Below are 21,177 nucleotides of genomic sequence, written 5' to 3'. Positions count from 1 at the left end.
TCTGGTCAAATCAGCACCATGCTGCTGTATTACAATTTTGTGTTTGCTTATGAAAGACCTGGTCCTGGATTACTGAATTGTGTGGCTCCCTTGTAAATGACCAGAATTGGTTTTTTATGGATTGCTTTTTCCTTCATTCATTTTTTCTTTTGGAAAAAAATATAAGCCAGAGATAGCTTTGTATGCAGAATTTTCAGATTTGTTTGGGTTTACTTCATTGAAGTTTTAAACAACATTAACTTGCTATTTAAAGGACTGAAATATTTTCTTTAATTTGTATTAAATACTTGGATGTCTTTTCTTGTAAAAAATAATACATTTAGCTGAACTGACATAAAATGTCACTTAGAAAATAGAAGCAAACCTGTTTTCAGAAGGAAATAAATTATTTTGAATTACTCAGAATGGCATTTCAGTAAATGAGCTGCCTTTTCAGTTAGTGATTGGGGTTTTTTTCATCCTGAGTACCCCAATTTTAGAATGTAGGGTGTCACCAATTCTTTTATTTCCATGATAATACAGAATGCTCCACTTATTGAAAATCCACTGCAGAGGTCAGGTCTAAATACTGATTTAATTGACTACCTGGGGCTTACATTTGAAGATGGGCTTAATTTTTCCACTGAAGTCCCTCCTGGAGGCACAGAGGGTTTGCCATACCTTCTCCCCTCTTTGCTTTGCTGCTGGTGCGGATGGTTGGAAAGGTTGGTGAATCCATCCTCTTCTTCCTGATTCTCACATGAGGAGAGCGGATCTTTGGGGCACACCTTTCCCCTCCCCAGTGCAGGGTTTGGATTCCCGTTTTCCCTGTGGAATACTGCCCTGTGTGCCATCCCAGTGTGGTGGGAGCCTCTGGCAGGATGGAGCCACCTGCAGCTCTCAGCAGTGCCTGGGCTGAGAGACGATCCAGGATTTTTCCAACAGCAGATGGCAGCTCTCCCTTGTCTCTCTCTCGTGCACACAGCACATCTGTCAGTGCTCCTGAGCAGGGGAAGTTATCAATCCCCTCCTCACCCCACTCTGTAAAGGCACTGGAGCACCTGCTTTGTGTGCTGACCACACACGATCCATCCCACAGGAGCCCTTCACTGATGGGCTGTCATGCAGAAGAGATAAAGAAAGTGACACCCTGCGTAGCAGGTGGAAGGTGTACTTTACATCCTTCTCTTTTTGTCTCAGATGTGAAGAATATGGGAGCTGTAGTCCACCTCTGATCAATCAGGGCCCACCTCTGAAAAAGCAAGATATCCAAGAGGCATCAGTGCCCTGTGTTCAGTGGCTGCCTTTCTGTGGATGTTTGCCCACACTGTGGCTCCAAAGCAAAGCTCACACTTGCTTTGACAGTTACCCTGGTTCTCAGAGTGATTTTGGGGAGCACAAACTGGAGAAAGGCAGTGAAAACCCTGTTCCACCCTGGCACTTAATGGAAACATCATCTGCCAAATCCAGTGGGCAGCACCACTTCAGGATCTTCCAGCAATTCATACAGCACATGTGCTGAAAGAAGACTCTCAAAGCAGTCTTGTGGGACTCTCAGAGCTCCCACAAGATCCCAAAGTGGGTTTTGTGCCTATATGAAAAAGGGAAGTGCCACAAGCACCTTCCTGTTGGCCAGCATTTGGCTGCCTTCCACTCTGCCACCAGTGACACTGCTGATTTGAAATTCTTTCCTCTCTTCAGCTGCTTTCCCTTCTGTTGTCAGTCCCACTTGCTGAACCTCTCAATTATTTTATCAGATTTTTTTTTTACTATCTATTTGCCAACTGTTCTCTCTTCTGCCTTCAGCCTCCTGCAAACCCAGAGAGCTGAGGCTTGGGCCCCTGATGGAAGTGCTGGTGCTTTTTATCCAGTGAGCAGGACATGAGAGGGACAAAGCTTCCTGGGTAGCAGGATAATGTGCTGGTAGAAGCAGGAGATTGCTGATGTTATGGCTGTATGAGAGCACTGGCCAGCAACAGATTTCAGAGAATAAAGGTGATCCTCTTGAAGTTCCATTACACTGCACTGAGGGCACAGCAGACACTCAGCTGCTATGAGAGCACAACACAGCTCACATGGACTCTGTCACCATGCTGGGGGACCTGGGGAAGTGACAGTGCTTTGATGTGGCTCCAGGGTGCTATTCCTGGATGCCACAGAAGATTCCTTCAAGGCCACACTGAAACCTCCAGCTCCTGCTTCTCTTAATGCTGTGTTCCTTTTCCTACTTCAATTTCTCTTGCTTTGAGTGTAGTCAAAGCAGAAAAACTAGGAGCATGTATTCTTCCATGGTCCCTTTTCTGGACACAGGAAAGTGGGCCCTACACACCCTGAACCTGCTACCTAAGCCACATCTCCAAGAAGGGGGTTGTTTAGGTGTAAGACAGTGGGGTGTGGTACCACACTTGGATTGTATTCAATGCTTCACACCCACCTACCTATACCTGCTCCTCTATTAAAATTTCCCACTAAGCTGCTCTTCTGTGCTGTTTTTTCTGCTGATCTTTCAAAATCACCACATTTCTATATGAAGTCTCTGCTGCCCACGGAGGTTTTTCAGGTACACAGACATTAATTCACTGGGAGCATGCTTGGCAATTTCTGCCAGTCCCCTGCATGCCCTGTAAGCCGAGCCGCGATCGCTGCGGCCTGCAGCTCACTAATCCTCTGTTTTAATGCCTGATTAGGTCCTAAATCCATCATTGTGAGAGAGATGTGGCTGTGGGGAGGGCAGGAGGATTTCATCCTCTCAGCTGAGAGTTAAGCTGCTGGAGGCTCACCAGCCTGGTGCTGTACCAGTGTATTAATTAGCTTGCCTGGAAATTTCGTCAGTGCTGCTCAGTGAGGTTGCGGGAAGGTCACACAATCCATTAGAAGTGCTGTGCTTCAACCTGAAGTCATTACATTTGACACTTAGCAAATCTCTAGGAAAAAAACGAGTCAAACAAAGCATTAGCATAAAAAAATATTTAAAAAACTCAAGTCCCCACTTCAAGCAGCATGTGAAAGAACACAAAATCATGATAATTAGCATCTTTGTAGCTCCTTAATTACAAGGATCTTGCTTCTTCATTCTGCAAGTGAGCTCTGAAGGGGCTGTAAGCTTGGTGCACTAGTGGCCATCACTGCACTTTGCATGGGGGAAACATCACCACTGCCTTGCATGGGGAAAACACCATTAAAGATGGTTTAAGTTATCTTCCCCTAAAAGAAGACACAAAGTCCCTGATGGATGTCTCCATGTCCCAAACCCTATGAAATTAAATTGCCAGTAAAGGTGTCATTTTATTGCTTAATATGCAGCACTGCAGTATGAATGAAAAATACATGCCATCCTCCCAGGCTGAGAGGAGTAGCCAATACCCCAGAGGGCTGTGCAGCCCTCCAGAAAGACCCCAACAGGTTGGAGAGATGGGCAGAGAAGAAATTCAACAAATGCTAATTTACTATTTTATGATACTATATTATATTAAAAAAAATACTAAACTAACTATACTGGAGAATACAGAAAGGATACTTACAGAATGCTAAAAAGATTAAAATGAAAACTTGTGACTCTTTCCAGAGCCCCAACACAGCTCGGCCCTGATTGGTCATTGAGTCAAAACAATTCACAGAAACCCAATGAAACAATCACCTGTTGGTAAACAATCTCCAAACACATTCCACATGTGAGCACAACACAGGAGAAGCAAATGAGATAAGAATTTGTTTTCCTTTTTCTCTGAGGCTTCTCTGCTTGCCAGGAGAAAATCCTGGGCAAAGGGATTTTTCAGAAAATATGATGTGACACTATGGATCAAGAATCAACATGCAAAACTGATGTATGGGAAACTCCACCCAAACATGAGGAAAAACTTCTTTACTTCCAGTGGCCATGCTCTGGAACAGATGCCCAGAGAAGGTGAGGAGTCTCTCTCAATGAAAATATTCAAGAACCATCTGGATGCAATCCTGTGCCATGTGCTCTGGGATGGTCTTGCTTGAGCAGGGAGGTTGGACCAAAATACCCTATGTGGTCTCTTCCAATCTTACCCATTTTGTGATTCTGTGATCCTTGCAAGAAAAAACAAAACAAAACAAAACAAAACAAAAACGTGGAATTAAATAGCAAAAAAGACAGAATTTGTTTGAATTTTCCATATATGTGTAAGACAGTCACCTGCCTGCCCTTCTTACCAGAGAGTGCCACCTCTCCAGTAAAGCAGTATGGCTGCAGTACAGACAGTGGGCAAGGGCTTAGCTGTCACATAAAACAGGTGACAATTTTTAATCTGAACTGCCTCCTGTACTCCCAAACCCCTGCTCTGCCTGCTTATGCCCCTGGGAGGTGGGAATGTGCCATCTGAAACAGAGCTGGGAGAGCTGGCATGCGTGTCCCGGGGCTGGGACAGGTGACAGATGGCAGCTGGTGAAGCTGCAGTAAGTCCATCACGTTGGAATGCAGGTGAGCCCAAAGCAGCCAGGCAGGCTGCCACAGAACCATCAAATCATAAAACATCCTGAAATAAATAGAACCACAATGATCACTGAGTCCAGCTCCTGTCCTGGGCACAGGACAACCCCAGGAATGAAATCCTGCGTGCCTGGGAATGCTGGAAGGGTCTGTGGGAACAAATCCTTCTCTCCCACCTTTGCTACAAACATTCTTCATGTCACCTTGTCCATCCCTTCCCCTCACAGCTGTGGTACACAGTGCGTACCACACCACAATCATTTTAGAGCTGTGCCTGCATCATATGGACTGCATTAAAAACTTACTCAAGCCCTTCCTTGAGCTGTGTTTCCAGATGCTCTTTGCAGCATGCAGTTCATAAGCAGTCAGGCTTTAGCCTTGTTTTGTCTGTATTGCACGTGGTAAAATGAAATACAATCAAACTGGATCACAAGGTAGCTGTTTTTGCAAAGAGAAAACTGTTTAAAGCTGTTTAAAACAGTTTAAAGCTCCAAGGCTGGAGCTGACAGTCAGGAGCTGGCTGGGGAAAAGCGGCTGCTCCCCACTCCTGTTGGGAACACCAGAAATGCAGGGCAGGACAATTCACAGCAAAATCAAAGGAGGGCAGAGGAGGGAGCACAGCCAGTCCCTCCTGCGCTGAGGAGCTATCACAGCTCCAGCTGGAAGAGGGCAGCACGTGTTTTATTTAATGTTTTGTATCACTCCACGCTGAGGCCGCATTTCTGAGAGCAAAACAAATGGGCAGCAAAAGCAGGGAACCTCTGCTGCAGCACCTGTGCCTGGCCTGGAAATTCAAAGTTTGGGTCTAGATCCAAACTCTCCCCAGGTGCCTACGGACCTGCATTTTAAGTTTTAGATTTTGTTCATTTCTATTTATGCTAAAAAAAAAACACCAAAGAGAAAAGGCTTAGCATGCATCTATTAGCAGCTGGCCTCAGCTTTTTATGCTATTGTAAATGAGGTCAGCAGGGCTCTGCAGAATATTATCATAAGGTTACAATTAGCAATGAGACTTATGCCACACACATTTTACATTAAAGGAAGCAGTTGCAGTAAAAGGCTGTTCAATTCAGACATCAAAGCACACGGTTCATGTCAATTAATAATACAGCAAAATATAAACTTGAGATGCACAGACACACCAATAGTTCATTTTTTAAAAGAAACAGCATTTGCTGAGAAGTTCAATCACACTTTATATTAATTTTCCATTTTTGAATATTGTATTAAAGTGCATACATTTATTATTAGCTTGAGTACAGATATGATTTACAAGGGTATGAATGTGTCAGGGAAAATCAGAAGTTATACATGTGTAAGAACATGTCAAGAAAAGGCATTTTGTTAAATAAAATGCTTTTTCAAAGTAAATCTAGTAAGCCATTAAATTTTATGAAATACTTAACCATAAACTAGCCTGTCAGTCTATTTACCAGTTGCTCTTTTCCTATAACCCATTTAGATGTGCTGTTTAGGAGTGGAACCTTGCAGAATAAGGTGACTAGAACACTTCAGATTTTTGAGTTTATTGCTAACACCTGGATGCTGTTCTCCCTACAGCCAGTGAGATCAGTTCACTAGCTATAAGTGGAAAAAAGATTGGGTCCTCTCTTTTAAAATAATGTCACCAAGGCTTCCATATTTAAATAAATTTATATGGAAGAGATGGCTGGCAAAAATATTGAGAATACAGGGAAGACTGAGCTGAATATATTGTGGTAAGGTTAGTATTTTAGATCTTTGCCTTGTTTAATTTTTAATGTATTCATTTTGCATTTCTATACAGCATCTTTCAACACTGGAAGAACTGGGCTAAATTTAGTTCCAGTTAATGGGAGCTCCTTACTGAGCAAGTGAGGGCTGTGAATTCATTTGACAAGATCTGCATGAAGGGCTGTGGCAGCACAAAGCAACTTCCAGAGAGCCCCAAGGAGAGGCTTGGAAGTCAGTGACATTAGATGAGAAATGCAGGCAGTCTGGATCAGGGGGGCTGCAGGGGCCCTTCCCAGCCACAGCCAGCTCCAGGCTGCTGTTTTCCAGGCTGGAGCCTCGTGGAGGACAGCAGTGCAATTTTCCTCAGCCCCCCCGTTGAGACTGATGGTGGATTTTGTGTGTGTGTGTTACAGCATCCTGTTTTCCACACTACCCCAGTGGGATGAATTGTGGCAAGAAAACCTCATTGCAGGACTGCTGAGTATTGGAAGTGCTATGGCAAGAGAAAAGCAGCAAAGAGGAGCCTGTAACATAGCAAAAAGCATCCCAGGTGGTTCCACAGGCTGAAAACAATCCTCAGACACGATTCTGTGAGGGAAATGTTGGCACTGCGAGGGAAATGCCAATGGTGCAAGGGAAATCCCAGCTTAACCATGGAGCCCTGGTGGTGGGAGCTCTTGGATCCTCTTGTCCTGTGAGCCACACGCCAAAATCTGCTGCTCTTAGGTGACAAGCATCCAAAGAGCTGGATCCAGCAGCCATCCCTCCATCCCTCCATCCTGCTGATACCCTGAACAAGGCTTGCTCACTGCTGGGCACACTGGTTGGCTCAGCTGGAGCCTGTTTTTGCTCTCCACACTGCGGATTTTGCTAACCCAGAAGAGCCTGATCTGCAGTTCTGGAGGGGGTCTGTGCTCCATCTGCTCAGCAGCAGCATGAGCTGCTGGGGGATCACCACTGGTGCAGATTGCTGTGATCTGCTGCCCAGGTGTCGCCCAGCTCTGCACAGGGACACAGCCCAGCCATGCCCTGTGTCCCTCAGTGTCATTCCACCCTGAGGATGGGCTGCAAGAGGGAGGCTCTTGCCCTTCTCACCCACTGGCATGAGGGTAAAAACATGAATTACCCATCACTTACCTCTCTTCTCAAACTTAACAGTCCATGAGATGGCTGTACAGCCACGGGCATAAATAAAAGCTTTGCACCTCACTCCTCAGACAGCCACAGCAGCAGCCTGACATTGGGAGTACTCTGTGTAAGGCACTTGTCTCTTTCTTGGTTTTGCTGTTATTTTTATCCTGTTCTTTTACTGCATCTCAAAACAATCTGCAGAGTCTTAGCTAATTTGGCTTCATTTACTGCAAGGATTTCGACAATCAGTAAACCAGACCAAAGTACTGTTCTAAATGTCTGGTGTATAACGTGGATAGTCTTGAATCAATTACAGTCAGCAGAAATTGTGTGTGTACAAAAGTGAAGCCTGGTTCTAGCACTAAACCCCTTTCTATCTCTATGTTTTTCCCAGGAACTTTCCAGGAAGTTTCCAGTTTCCAGGAAGAAACTTTCTCAACAAGACACAGAATCCATGATTTTACACTCTGCTTTCTAGAACCATAAAATCATACAATAACCACAGAAACTCCTGACACTATAAAAAACAAGGCTCAGCAAGAGCCTTGAGAATACTCTGTCTGCTCTGTAGCTACAGAGCTGTTCCTCATGTGTTTCAGTAAAACCCTTCCTTCATTTGCTCAGATTTTTCTACTAGCATAATCACAAGTTTGGAATAGTTTAAATCAGGAAAAAGATTTGCAAAGTCCATCCTAAAATATTCTTCCCTTCTCTTAGGCAGCAATTTGCTGTAATACAACATATGAAATAATTGCATTATAGGATAAATTCACATCAAACATCAGTTGTTCCAATTGATCCAACAGTTTTCCCCAATTAATCTTTCTGTAATATAAAAATTAATCAAGTAATTTTATAGATTTCCAAGGTGAGCTTCTGAATTAATTAATCCAGGTTTTTATATTTCTGAGGTGGATTTATAGTGCTAAAGAGTAGGTGTGTGTGTCAGTTTAAATAATCAGACTAAATTATTCACAGTGTATACATAAAGTTGCAAAATATTAATCCTAAAGAAAACACCTTAGAAGAATATTTAATGATTATTTTCCTATTATTTGAGCAGTTTTGAAAGGCATTTTTCATGGGTACAGGGTGTCAAGTAAGAAATATTATGGTGTTTTGCCTTTGGGAGGGATTGTGCTCTTATTTTCCAGCTTGTGAGAGGCCTGGGGTGAAATGTCCAAGCTGTTCTGGCTGTCACAGCCACAGAATTCCACTCTGAAGTGTGCAAAGATTCCCTCTGAGCTGTTCCTCCCATTACAAGTTCTCTTCAAATAACAGAAACAGCTTGAGGAACCCTCCAGCTGCAGGGCCATGCAATGCTGCCTTGGACAAGCTGCAGAAGAGGACAGGAGCAGAGGAGGAATGAAATCCAGCTGATGTGCTTGGACTGGGGAAATTCCGAATTCCGCGCCCCGAATTTCGCGGATTTGCTTTAATCAGTCCCGAGCTCTGCTCAGCTGAGCTGTCCTAAATCCTGGTGTAAGCAACGTGAGAGGTGTTTGGTAAGGCTGAGAAAAGGAAGGCTTGTTTGCCTGGGCTCTTTCCATAGGCAAGGCAGAGAGAAAAAGGCTTTTCCAGGAGGACAGCTGGGGCTGTGGGTGCACTGAATCGATCTCAGGAACAGATGCTGAAAGAGCAATGTCTCCTCCTCCAGTCTGTCTGCTCCCTCCAGCTTGCTCTCACACTCACCAGGCTCTCCCACCAGCCAGATCAGCTTTCTAACTCTGAAGAACAAGATTCCCTGTTTTTCTGCTGGGTTTGCTGCCAGGGTGTGGCTGAGCTGGCCATGGGGTGACCTGGCCTTCTCTAGGCAGGGCTCATATCTCAGGGTGATGAGCAGTGCTTTGAGTCACTGAGCATCTTCACAGAACTCTCACTTACAGGGCATCACCATAATTCTGCATTACATGTATGTACCTCTAGCTAGCAACATCTTTATTCACCATAATTCTGCAATACATGGATGTAATTTTAGTCAGCAATATCTTTATTCACCATAATTCTGCATAACATGTATGTACCTCTAGCTAGCAATATCTTTATTCACCATAATTCTGCATTACATGTATGTACCTCTAGTTAGCAATATCTTTATTCACCATAATTCTGCATTACATGTATGTACCTCTGCCCATCAATATCTTCATTCGCCATAATTCTGCATTACATGCATGTACCTCATCCATCAATATCTTTATATATTTATCAATGTGTATATATGTTTAAATTCTTACCATAAAGACACACACACCTCCCATATTTGCCTAAGAAGGGGTTACATAAATGCATAAAAAAACTACATTGAGGAGCAGTTTGTTTAAAAAGTGTTGCTATGGCTGCAGGGGCTTTTGTGTACAGCTACTTAAAACATGGGCTTGTGCAGGATGAAGTGACAGACAGATTTGTATTTTTGTGTGGTCAGACTGCCACTGGCTCAGCTCTGCTTGCTGGTTATAACCAGGGGCAGCATCCCTCTGATGTCCTGGGTGAGCAAGGCTGGAGCTCAGCACTCAGCTCTCTTCAGGCAGCTGTGAGTCAAGCAACTGCTCTGGAGCTGTTTGTTTGCTTGAGAAAGGAGGTGGATGTGTGTCATTTCCTTGCCTGGACACATGAGCATCATTTTCCTTTCTCTTTTTTTTTTTTTTTTTTCTGTTTTGTTGGGGGGTTTTTGTGTTTTGTTTTGTTTTGTTTTTTAATGAGACAGCAAATCACTTGCTGCAACACAAACTGCATCAGAGGGCTGAGGCTTCTGAGCATGAAAAGACTGAAGGGACTGAATTTTTAACGGGTCTTCATCTGAAATCCTAAAAATTCCAAGAAGCATCTGAAATGTCAGGGCACTTAAAATTGTTGTCCTTGGATTACACAAGGGTAAAGCAGTCAGAGAGCTTATCAAATCATGAAACTTAACTTGTGAAATGTGGGAGCAGAGTGTGGGGCTGAAGGAACTGCAGCAGAAGTGAGTTCAAGGAAGAGCAAGTGAGTGCTTGGCAGACCTGGAAGGAATATTGTCCATCTCTATGGATGGTTCAGCCTGAGCCATTCTGTGACTCTGTCCCTCAGCTTCCCCAGGAATCAACAGGCAAATGCTGTGTGCAGCAAACAGACCCCAATCCTGTGAGGCCCTCTCTGGTATTTCACATCAGATCTGCCAAAAATGTCTGCCAAAAGTCAATTTGCAATTGTTTCTATAGCTGTGTCTTTATAACGGGGCCATTAATTATCCTCCATGTTGTTTATGAAACAGTTGCAGTGATTTTCAGATTTGGCCTGTCCATGCTGACATCTGTGCTCCAGAGGTGCATGCACCGTCCTCTGCTGCCTCTGAGCTCCACCTGGGCACAGTCTTGCTCAGTTGAGCTCTCTGGAGCTGCAGATCCTCCCCCAGCAATCACAGCAGACCAGGGCCTGAAGGTTTTGCTCCAGGAATTTCAGACATGACACATGCCCAAGCTTCTCATTTAAGAGACAGGGATAGGGAGATCAGGATCATACTTGGCTGGTTTGGCTAGAAAGTACCTTTCTATCTACGAGAAAGATTCTGTCTGCCATCACAGCCTTTATAACCTGAAATGCTGATTACATTTCTATGGGAGAGAGCCTGTGCCCATAGCTGTGCCAGCACTGCCATACCTGCTATCCACCATCAGGTGGAAATACTCAAGAGAAATAAAGAAAATGCGTCAATCATTATCTGGGAGGAAGCGTAACAGAAACAGAACAACTCCCAAGGGGCCTTGGTACGCTGTGAGGTAAACACAGCACATCCTTAAAAAAATGTGTGAGTCTGTAGTCTGAGCTAAATGATCATTCTCTGTGAGCAAACAGGACAAGGCCTGGATCTGAGCACTGCATCAGGCCATCCTGTTCATTAGGCTGCTGATGGACACATGGCACACTTGTCTGCCCATGTTCAGAGTTTCCAGGGCCAGCATTTCTCCCTAGACCCTCCTTGGTCTAAGCCACCATGTCCTCAAAGGGAATGTCTCTCCCAGCTTCCCCCTGAGAGGTTTGTCAGGAAGAGAGCAAGTGAAAATGCTGATATTAAGGTAATGCCTTCAGAGTCAGGAATCCTGTAGTATAAACCTTGTTCCTGTTCACCTGCTCGTGCAGATGATTTTCAGATGTAGGGCATGAACAGTCCCAGAAAGGGTTAAAAATCAGGCTGGAAGTCACTCAGACTGTCCCAAACCTTAGTCACAGACTGGTGCTGGCTGCCCCCTGCCTTCAATGCTCTGAATATTCCTCATGCAAGAGTGCACACACCTCCTTCCTCAGCATGATGCTGTCACATATTTTGAAAGACAAGAGTGGATTTTATTCCTAAGAAAAAGCCCCAGAGGGGGCTGAGGCCCTCTCTTGACAGGGTGCAGAATATGGGTCCTAAATGGATAAAGGCCCAGGCTAACAGCTCCATAAGGTGCTTCATTACTGCATGGGGATGAAGTTTATGCAGTTATTTCTTCTCTTCCCCCAGCAACCTGGTGATCCTGAGCAGCACAGGGAGGACCTGCTCCTTGTCTGAGGAGCCCAAGCCCCCAGCACTGATGGTGGGTTTCTCTGTGAGCTGTGGGGTTACTCTGCTGTGGTAATGACACACTGCCACCAGCTCCTGAGCTTGCAGTGCTGCAGGGATGCTGACAGGGCTGGCTGGGTGCAGCCAACACAAACCACAGGTCTGCAGCCCAAACCAAAGTGTGTTGTGCAAACTTAGTGGGAAATGACACAATTTACACACAAAGCACTGTTTGAGCACAAGGAGGAGTTGTTGGGCACTGACTGAGCAAACACACCACTGCTGGCTCATCTCTGTGCTGGTGTTCACAGGGGTCCCAGGATGAGGGAAGAGATGAGGATCTGACTCCATGTTTCAGAAGGTTTGATTTATTATTTTATTATATATATTATATTAAAACTATACTAAAAGAATAGAAGAAAGGATTTCATCAGAAGGTTAGATGAGAATAGAAAAGGAATGATAACAAAGGCTTGTGTCTGACTGAGACAGTCTGGACAGCTGGGCTGTGATTGGCCATTAATTAGAAACAACCAACATGGAACAATCACAGATCCACCTGTTGCATTCCACAGCAGCAGATAATAATTGTTTACATTTTGTTCCTGAGGCTTCTTAGCTTCTCAGGAGAAAAAATCCTAAGGAAAGGATTTTTCATACAACATGTCTGTGACTCATCTCTTTGGCCCATCAGCTCCTCTGTTGGTTACTGAGATGTTAAATGCCCATTGGAAGAGCTGGAGCTCCTGAATATTGCCTTTGTTACCCTGAAGCCAGGGTAGGAAGAAGAAGATCACCAAGCACTTGCCTGTTTGTGTCTCACATGTGCCTGAGAAACACACACCAGGCTCTATGTTTATGGTTTATGTTGCATTATTGGTTTATGTTGCACTATTGTACCACTCACAGTGACATTACACTATTCCAAGCAGGCAGTATTTTGCAAAAATCAATAACCATGTTCATTAACAATGGCTAAAACCTTCACAGACATGTTTTGTCCCAGAGATATCAAAGTACTTGGCAAGCGTAGCATAGGAATAATTCATGCTCCTATATTCTTGTATTAACTTACTGGAAATATTTATGTAGAAGAAGGAATAGGAACATTTGCTTATTTCCTACCAATGGCAACAGAAAAGATGAGTGAACTTGTGTGGTTTCTTTTCAGTAAAGACCTAGCACTCCTGGCTTGACTGGATGCAATGCTGGCAATCCATTTAATTCTCTTCTTTGCTCTAATTTCTGTGAGACAAGGCTCCTCCTGGGTCTGTATTTCTGTGCTTTTGATACCCTGCTGGATTAGATTCACTGAGTTAAGGGAGGTGGCTCAAGATCCCTATCTTCACATTTGGCATTGTGCTAGAGCAATCAGAAGGAAGAACTGTACCAGTGTAGAGAGAAGTCTGTGTATAAAGGCAGAATTAATGAAACTGCTCCAGAATCTTCCACAAGTGTGTGACACCATCTCATTTCCTCTTACCCACCTGTGTAACCTTTAATTCTTTAATTTTACTCCACTGGTATCACAACAGGAGTTCTTAGAGATTGGAATGTCAATGAAACAAGCAGGCTATGATGTATAAGTGAGACATTTGTGATGGTGAAATATTGGCCACTTCTGCTGAATCCCCAAATCATCATTCAGTAGATCCTGAAATCTGGGCCAGACAAAATTGTTTCTTGTGCACGTTTCAGATAAAATGACTGGGCACAGCACACAGAACTATGAACACAGAAGAGAACTGAAAGGAATAATAGATGAGAAATCACAGAAACATTAAAAAATTCATTGGAAGGGACCCCTAGCTGTCATCTAGTTCAGGTTTTTCCTCAAAGCAGGGCCAACTATATGGGTTTCTGTGGACCTTGTCTAGGTTTTCACTGTCTTCCAGGATGGAGATTTCCCATCCTCTGCCTTGCCCAGTGCTTGTCAGTGCTCCTAGCAATTCTCATTAGCAGGTGAGCTTCTCACTCTCCTGCTTTTGTCCATTGTGTTTTTCCTATTGCTGTGCACCTCCAGGAAAAGCCTGACTGCATCTTCCAGTACCCTGCCACAAGGCAGCTGAAGAGAGCAGGAAAATCACCCTCAGCTTTTGCTTTTTAGGGCTGAACAAGCCCAGTTCCCTGAGTCCCTCCCTGTACATCATGTTCTCCAGATTCCCACCCATCCTCTCTGCTGAACCCTCTCATTTTTAGGCCTTTTTGAATCAAGGATAAACAAGTCCAGCTGGGCAGTGACCCACTGTCCAAATTGTGCCCTACTAGAGAGAAGAACAACAGCACTGAGGTTATCGGGGCATTGTCAGAGCTCTCTGGGCTCCAAAACATTCCTCCAGAACCAGCAATTTCTAAAACACAGCAGCCTCTGGATCCAAAGGGCTCGTGAGTGTGGCTGCCAAAGTAGTTCTTAATTTCTGCTCATTGCAGTTATTGCTACAGGAACATTGCTGGCAAAACATTTTCTCCTGGAGTCTTTCTGGAGCACCTGCTTCACTCCCCATGTGTGCAGGCAACAGCCAGGACAGATGCTCAGGGAGAGAAAGAGCTGAAACCCCAAAGCTCACAGAGCTGACGCCCTTTATCACAAAAGAGGCCACCCAAGTTCTTGTTTTAAGCGAGGAGGCAGGAAAAAGTCTTTGAAGAAGAAGCAGCTTCCTTAAAGTGTTTAATGAAACTCTTTCCACAGAGAATATTAAAAATGCATGGGTGGAGTGAGAGAGAAAGAATTCTTATTTATGTATAAAGTTACACATGGAGACAATGTCCAAAATTACTGAAAAAAAAAGGGGTCTGTGTGTCTCTGTTTTCCTGAGTTTTGACAGCATGTGTTTAGTATTATGGCTAGTCCATTATAGGAGCCAAAGTTAACATCTTCCAAAGCATAAGGGGTTTTTTAAAGCTCAGTTAAATTCTAGCACTTCAAACCTACTTAAACATGGCAAAATAAAAATCTCTGGAAAGTCTTTATTTAGTTTTCTGTAGTCGAAACAATTATGCAATTGGATAAGCAACCAAGTCAGTTCAAATTTGTGAAATGCTGCATTACAGGGCAGGATGAATTACATTTGATCCTGGAGAAAAAAGCAATATAAGAAATGTAGTGGGGTTTTTTTCCCCATTAAGAAAGGACAGACACACAGGTCTAGTCTAAAAGGGTTTTGCTGTAGCTTGAGGAAGCAAACCTAGAGATTTAATGGGATGATGCATCATGAGCATCTCCCAGCACAGAGCTGCCACAGGACAGCTGGTGGCTGCAGAGGGGAGCTTTGGAGGCTGTGCACAGCTCTGGCACCCCAGTGCACAACATTCCAGTCACTGAGGGTGCTCTCTCTGGGTTTTATGTGCCCACAGTGCACATATAATGCACTGTGTTGGAGTGAGCAGGCTCTGGAGGCAGCAAAGGGGAGACAGGAGAAGTTTGTGCCTCCCCATCCTCTTTTCAAGCAACTCAACCATCAGATCAGCAAGATGGTAAAGCACATATGTGCTTCCCAAATGGCTTAAGCCGCTTTACAAAAACCTCATTTTGTTTGCTGAATAAGTGTTTCCACTTTTAAGAAGATCTCTTTAAACCAAGCTGCTGGGAGCTGGGAGCTTCAACTCCCTGAAGGGTGGCTGTGGTGAGCTGGGGGTCGGTCTCTTTCTCCGGGCAACAACAGACAGAACAAGAGGACACAGTCTCAAGCTGCGCCAAGGGAGATACAGGCTAGAATTAAGGAGGAAGCTTTTCACAGAAAGAGTGGTCAAGTACTGGAATCATCTACCCAGGGAGGTGGTGGAGTCACTATCCCTCGATGTGTTTAAAAAAAGACTGGATGTGGCACTTGGTGCCATGATCTAGCTGAGGTGTTAGAACATGGGTTGGACTCGATGATCTTAAAGGTCTCTTCCAACCTAGAAATTCTGGCATTCTGTGATTCTGTGAGTGTGGATGTTCTGTCAGGGGCTTTCTGTGGAGCTGCTGGTAGGAACAGCGTAAAAAGGAAGGATGTAGAACTGTTGTTTTAAGGAGTATTTCTTATGTAGGAAAGGGCAGAAAGCTAAAAGGGATGATATTTCCCAAAAAGTAAGTCCTGTAGGGGGACACAGTATGGGTAAATGAAGGTGGTGTAGAATGTAATCTTGTCCCCCAACAAGCTGCAGCTGAACCAATTACCAAAGATTAGGAGCAGGCCTGATCTTAACAGGCCACACCTGTAGCAAATAAGAACAAGTGGTATAAAAGTGTGGATTGGTGGGATGTGGAGTCAGATGATTGCTGCAAGGACCAAGAAGAGTCAGCGCTCAGAGGAATTGCTTACAGAACACATTGAGGAGGTATGAAACTCTGGTGGTATGGAATCCTTCCACTATAATGATAGTAGAACTCTTGCTATATAAGATAACAAGTCCTCCCATGTGGTCTCCCTGCTGCTGGCCCCAGCTCTGAGCTGGCTGGCCATGGGACATCCTTGCTGTGGTGCTGTGCTGTCAGGGCTGCCCCTGAGGCACACTGGAACAGCAGGGCATGGGCAGGCTCATCTCCTGCTGCTTCTGCCAGGACCAGATTGTCTGCTATGGTCTTCAGTCCAGGATTAACAGATTTGGATTCTTTTTCAGGTAGTAATTGCCTAAGCAGATGTAATACTGCTATGTATTGTTGTCACTGGGTGCATCTTAAGCAATTTTCTTGTCTTAGGGTTTTAAAGACAGAGGTCAGGACAGTGCAGCACTTCATAATGCCCAGAGAAGGGGACCACTGAAAGCAAGAGCTGTGATCCCTTCCAGAAGTCAGCTCTGGCAGGACAAGAAAAGCACAAAGCTGGTGGAGTTTCTCACCTCGTTCCTCCCTCGTCCAAGGACAGTTAATTCCATATGGTTTAAAGCAGGGAAATTGAACAAGAAGCAAAAAAGCCCCTTAATTAAAACCTGAGAGATTCAGCACAGACTCCATGCCACCCGATGTCAGCCAGAGCTTCCATCCATCCTCAATTTCCTGCAATTTGTTTCATCTCACCAAAACAGTGAGTAACAAATCACCTTCTCAGATAGCACAGAGAGATGATAGCCATAATTCCAACAGCAATTGGAAACAAAATGTTATGGAGGGCTCCTTGGGTAAAGAGCAGCCCAAGCACAAAGATGAATTCTGGTGGTTTCTTACATGAGCAGAGCAGTTCAGTTTTTTAAGCCAGCAGAATGAGGAAAGCACTGAATTGCTAGCTTGATTGATAGTGGCATTGTCCAGGCTGCCAAGTATTTAGCAGCTGATAGCTACTTTGTACAGCTTCTTTTATCTGACTGATCCAGTATATTTTCCAGACTTTAAGGGGAAAACATGGCCCGATCCAATTTCTGTATTTTCAGAGAACTGACAGAAGAGACAAGCCCAATTAAACACGGGCACATCTTTTTTCTTCACCTAAGGCCAGGAGAACACAAATCACAGGAAAAGCCATGAATTTTCAGTGCTTTTAGGGCTGGATGGATCAGGTAATCCCCATCCAGCGAGCCAAGGAAAAGAAAGGAGAACAAGTTTTCCTGCAGATCATCCCTGCAATGGCACAGAGCCATTGTCACAGAGTCATGTCTTCTGTCACAGAGTCACCTCACTGGAGTGTTTGCTTGGTTCCCAGCTTTGGCCCCTGAGTTTTACTGGTTCACAGCTTCCTTGCCATTACAGTCTCTCCACCTCACTCTCTAAGTGAAACTCAGAAAGGAAATATTTTTGACAGCCTGCCTGCTCTGCAGGGGTGTTTGGGTTGGTACAATATTAGCTGCTTTCTCACTTTGAAGTATTATAATATTATTAATCTTGCTTTTACCTGGCCACCATTCTCCAGTGTTGCTCAAACTTTGCAGTAGGACCTTGGATACACTTAGGTGCAGTTCCCTTAGGAGGACAAAAGCAGCAGTTTTGTAATTGTCACTGTTTCTCCAGCCCTGTTACAAATCCCCCCATTCCCCAGGCAGGCAGACACAACCTCAGATTTAAAAGCCTTACAAGATACTGTAGATTTGATTAAGTAGGTTAAATAGACACAAAGATGAAATTTGCAGAGGCCTTCCTGAGAGGCTGCTCAGTGGATGGGAACAAGGGCCTCCTCACTAATTTCATCACTTGAACCTCTCTGTGTTTCATCAGGCAGAGATGCTGGAGGGAAACCAAGTTATCCAAAACTGCTGTGAGGGTCCTGTGAGTGCTCTCCAACACTGAGCTCCTACATGGATTTAGGTAACCTATTATAAATCACTTATTTAAGTTCCAAAACAACCTCTCCTTCCTTCACTGGCTTCTTAGAAGAGCACAAAGCAGCAAAACCAGCTGGACTCTGGCCCTTGGTTGAGTTCTCTGCCTTTCCCCGTCCCAGTAAAACCCCAAGGATGTGACAAAACCAGCACTCCTCACTGTGACTGTGCTCCCTAGAGCCTTTCTCAGCCTGGAAGCAAAGCAGATGAGCAGTGGATTTATTCCATACAAGAGGCACACACACATCTCTCACCCACAGCAGACCCCTCCCAGCAATCTCCCCCATAGGCAAGCCATCAATACAACCACAACTTCTTCCACAAATAAGCTTGTGTTGCTAAATATAAATGCCTGCTAGGTCAGGAAGTCCTCTGACAGTTCTCTCTGACGGAGACAAGAAGCAGATTCCTGGGGGAAGAGGTAGGAAATGCAGCACATACTGAGTTACCTGTTCCCTGCTTTACCATTCCAGCCTAGATCCCTGCAACCAGTGCTGTGGGGACTGGGAATTGCAGGGAACATCTGAATTATCTTATTCAAGAGCTCTCAATGGACTTCTTCTCCCTGAGTTTGTTGAAACCTGTGCAGGCTTTTGTCCTCCACAACATCCTGCAGCAATGAGTCACGACTCAGTTATGCATTGTGTGAACAAGTGCTTCCCCTTGTTTATTCTAAAATAAATCTGCTACTTGCTCTTTTCACTGGACACCCTTCAGTTCTCATGTATAACAAATAATGCCCTGTTGTTCCTCAACCACCTTCTCTTTGTGACTGTAAAACCCTCTTAATTTTCTCCCCTTTAATAATTCCTCATGTTCTTCTCATTTATTGCTATTTTTGCTTTATTGCTATTGAGTGCCCCAATGCCAGGAATCCAACAAGGCCAGTGTTCTCAAATGCAATCCAATATTTTCTGCCTGACCTAATAATGATCTTTATGAAGTGGATCAATTACTTCATGACCCAAAGGCAAAAGTACCCATGAAAAGTTTAAAAAATCCCCTTGTGCATCACTTTAGGATGATGTAACCTGCAGGAAGATACCACTCAGCTACTTCAAAATGCACCAATTCTTGTACCCAACCCATTTTGTTACAGTTAGTTTAGACAGCAAAACTGAGCTCAGCTGGGTGAATCTCTTGAGCATTGACAGAACTGTCTCCTGGCTAAAAAACCCCAACACCTTGATTTTGTTTTGTACAATAATATATCCTTGCCAATATTAGTCCAAAGTACAGCTCAGCAGCATTCAAAGGAGATAATTGATGCCCAGTTCTCACCAACTTGACTCTGCTTGTCTTTGAGTCACACAAATGTAAGATGTTGCATGTTTGAGGTGTGGAAATGCTGCTGAAAGCAGACATGCCTTCAGGTGGTAACAGGAGCATCCTTTGGCTCAAGGGTTTGCTGAAATAATGGAATGAACCTCAAACAACACCTAAAGTGGTTTTGGGCTGTACAAAATTAGCTAATTGTCCAACACAGGGCAAGGAATTTTTATTAGAACAAGCAAATGCTTGCCATTTTTATTGGCATCTTGTGACCACTAAATAAACTGGGACACTCTTCTTGCCAAACAGCTTGACAATGCAATCTGAAATGAGTATGAGACACAGGACTGACCCCATAGCATGATAAAAAGGAAGGTTATGCCAAAGAAATCTGACAGATGTGCAGAAGAACTGTCTGCCCACAATGCCCCCTATGAGGCAGCTGTTTTAACAAAACTGGTTTTGCACACTGATTAATGTTACAGCCAGGCAGATGAAATCACATGTGTGAAATATGAAAATATTAAAATGTTATGAATAGTGGTAGCTGTAGATGAGCCCTTAAATAGTGTCAGAGGTCAGGCAGTGTAAAGTAATCTCCTAACCCTGATGGCCAGAGACTGACAGACTCCAGGCTTGAAGTTTGGTAATGGAATGTATTCTACATAAGTGATGGATTGAGGTTACATTTCAGCAGCCAGGTCACAGCAGGAAGATAAGGAGATCCAAGGGAATCTGTTACTCATCATGGGTTTATCTCACTGAACCACAGTGTTTTACTCCTAATTTACACCAGTGCAGAGCTGAGCTGAAGGAGCTCACTGCTGCATGAGTGGCTCTGTGAAGAAAGTGTGATGTGCTCCACTAGCTAGGCCAACACTGAGTGTTTCTTATGCCAATGTGGGGATTCTCCATGGGGGAACATTTGATACAGGGCTGGAAGGAGGTGCCCAAACAGGTCTTGTGCTCCAAACAACATGAGCTGTAATATTAAAGTGTCACAGACTGACCTATGGCTATGAAAAAAAATCTGTGATGAACCTAGAACTCTAACTCTTCAGCAATGGAAAAAGATGCCATATTGATGTTCCTTCTGCCATAGAGAGATCCCTTAATTCACTGCCCTGGAAAACTGCTGCCATCAGGGGGTTTGGTTGTTATTTTCTCCCCCTACCTTCTTTGGTGGAGAAAGTAATTTTTCTTCTTTCTGAGTTTGGAAGTTTATGGCCTTTGAGCCCTGTCTGCACATGGAGCAGTTCAGGGTCAGCTCCTGGGTGAGGAAGGGGTCCAAGCAAGGGATGCCAGCAGGGTGGCTCTGGAGAGCATCACTGCAAACATTTCTGAAGGACACTGAAGATTGCTGCTGCTTTGTCTGGTGTAGAGTCCTGGCTGCCAATGCGGATGAGCTCTCCTGCAAGAACCAAGGGGATGGTAGGGAGCTGTCAGACAACCCTGCTCTACAGCTGCCAGCCCTTGTTCTTTCAGAGAAAAAATGGGGCCTTTCCCTTGTCACCGTCATATTTTCTGAAAAATCCCTTTGCCCAGCATCCTTCTCCTTGGAAGCTGAGAAGCCTCAGAGAAAAAGGAAAACAATTATCTGAGTTGCTTCTCCTGTGTTTTGCTGCTTTGGAATGTGTTTGGACATTGTTTACCCACAGGTGGTTGCTTCATTGGTTTCATGGGAATTGTTTTGACTCATTGACCAATCAGTGCCAAGCTGTGTCGAGGCTCTGGAAGGAGTCATGAGTTTTCATTATTATAGTTTTAGCCTTCTGTCTGTATCCTTTCTCTATTCTTTAGTATAGTTTTAGTATAGTATTCTTTAATATTATATCATATCATAAAATAATAAATTAGCCTTCTAAGAACAGGGAGT

General features: G+C 44.2%; 1 long non-coding RNA gene across 1 annotated transcript; it reads left to right on the top strand.

Moving 5' to 3' along the window:
- The first annotated feature begins 16,078 nt into the window (after positions 1–16,078).
- LOC132074721 (uncharacterized) lies at positions 16,079–19,127 on the top strand. The gene is made up of 2 exons (XR_009418641.1): positions 16,079–16,400; positions 16,480–19,127. It is a non-coding gene; the product is annotated as an uncharacterized LOC132074721 (long non-coding RNA).
- The last annotated feature ends 2,050 nt before the right edge of the window (positions 19,128–21,177 follow it).

This window comes from Ammospiza nelsoni, chromosome 6 (assembly GCF_027579445.1).
Source record: "Ammospiza nelsoni isolate bAmmNel1 chromosome 6, bAmmNel1.pri, whole genome shotgun sequence".
Taxonomy (NCBI): domain Eukaryota; kingdom Metazoa; phylum Chordata; class Aves; order Passeriformes; family Passerellidae; genus Ammospiza; species Ammospiza nelsoni.
This window is presented reverse-complemented; position numbering and strand designations above follow the sequence as displayed.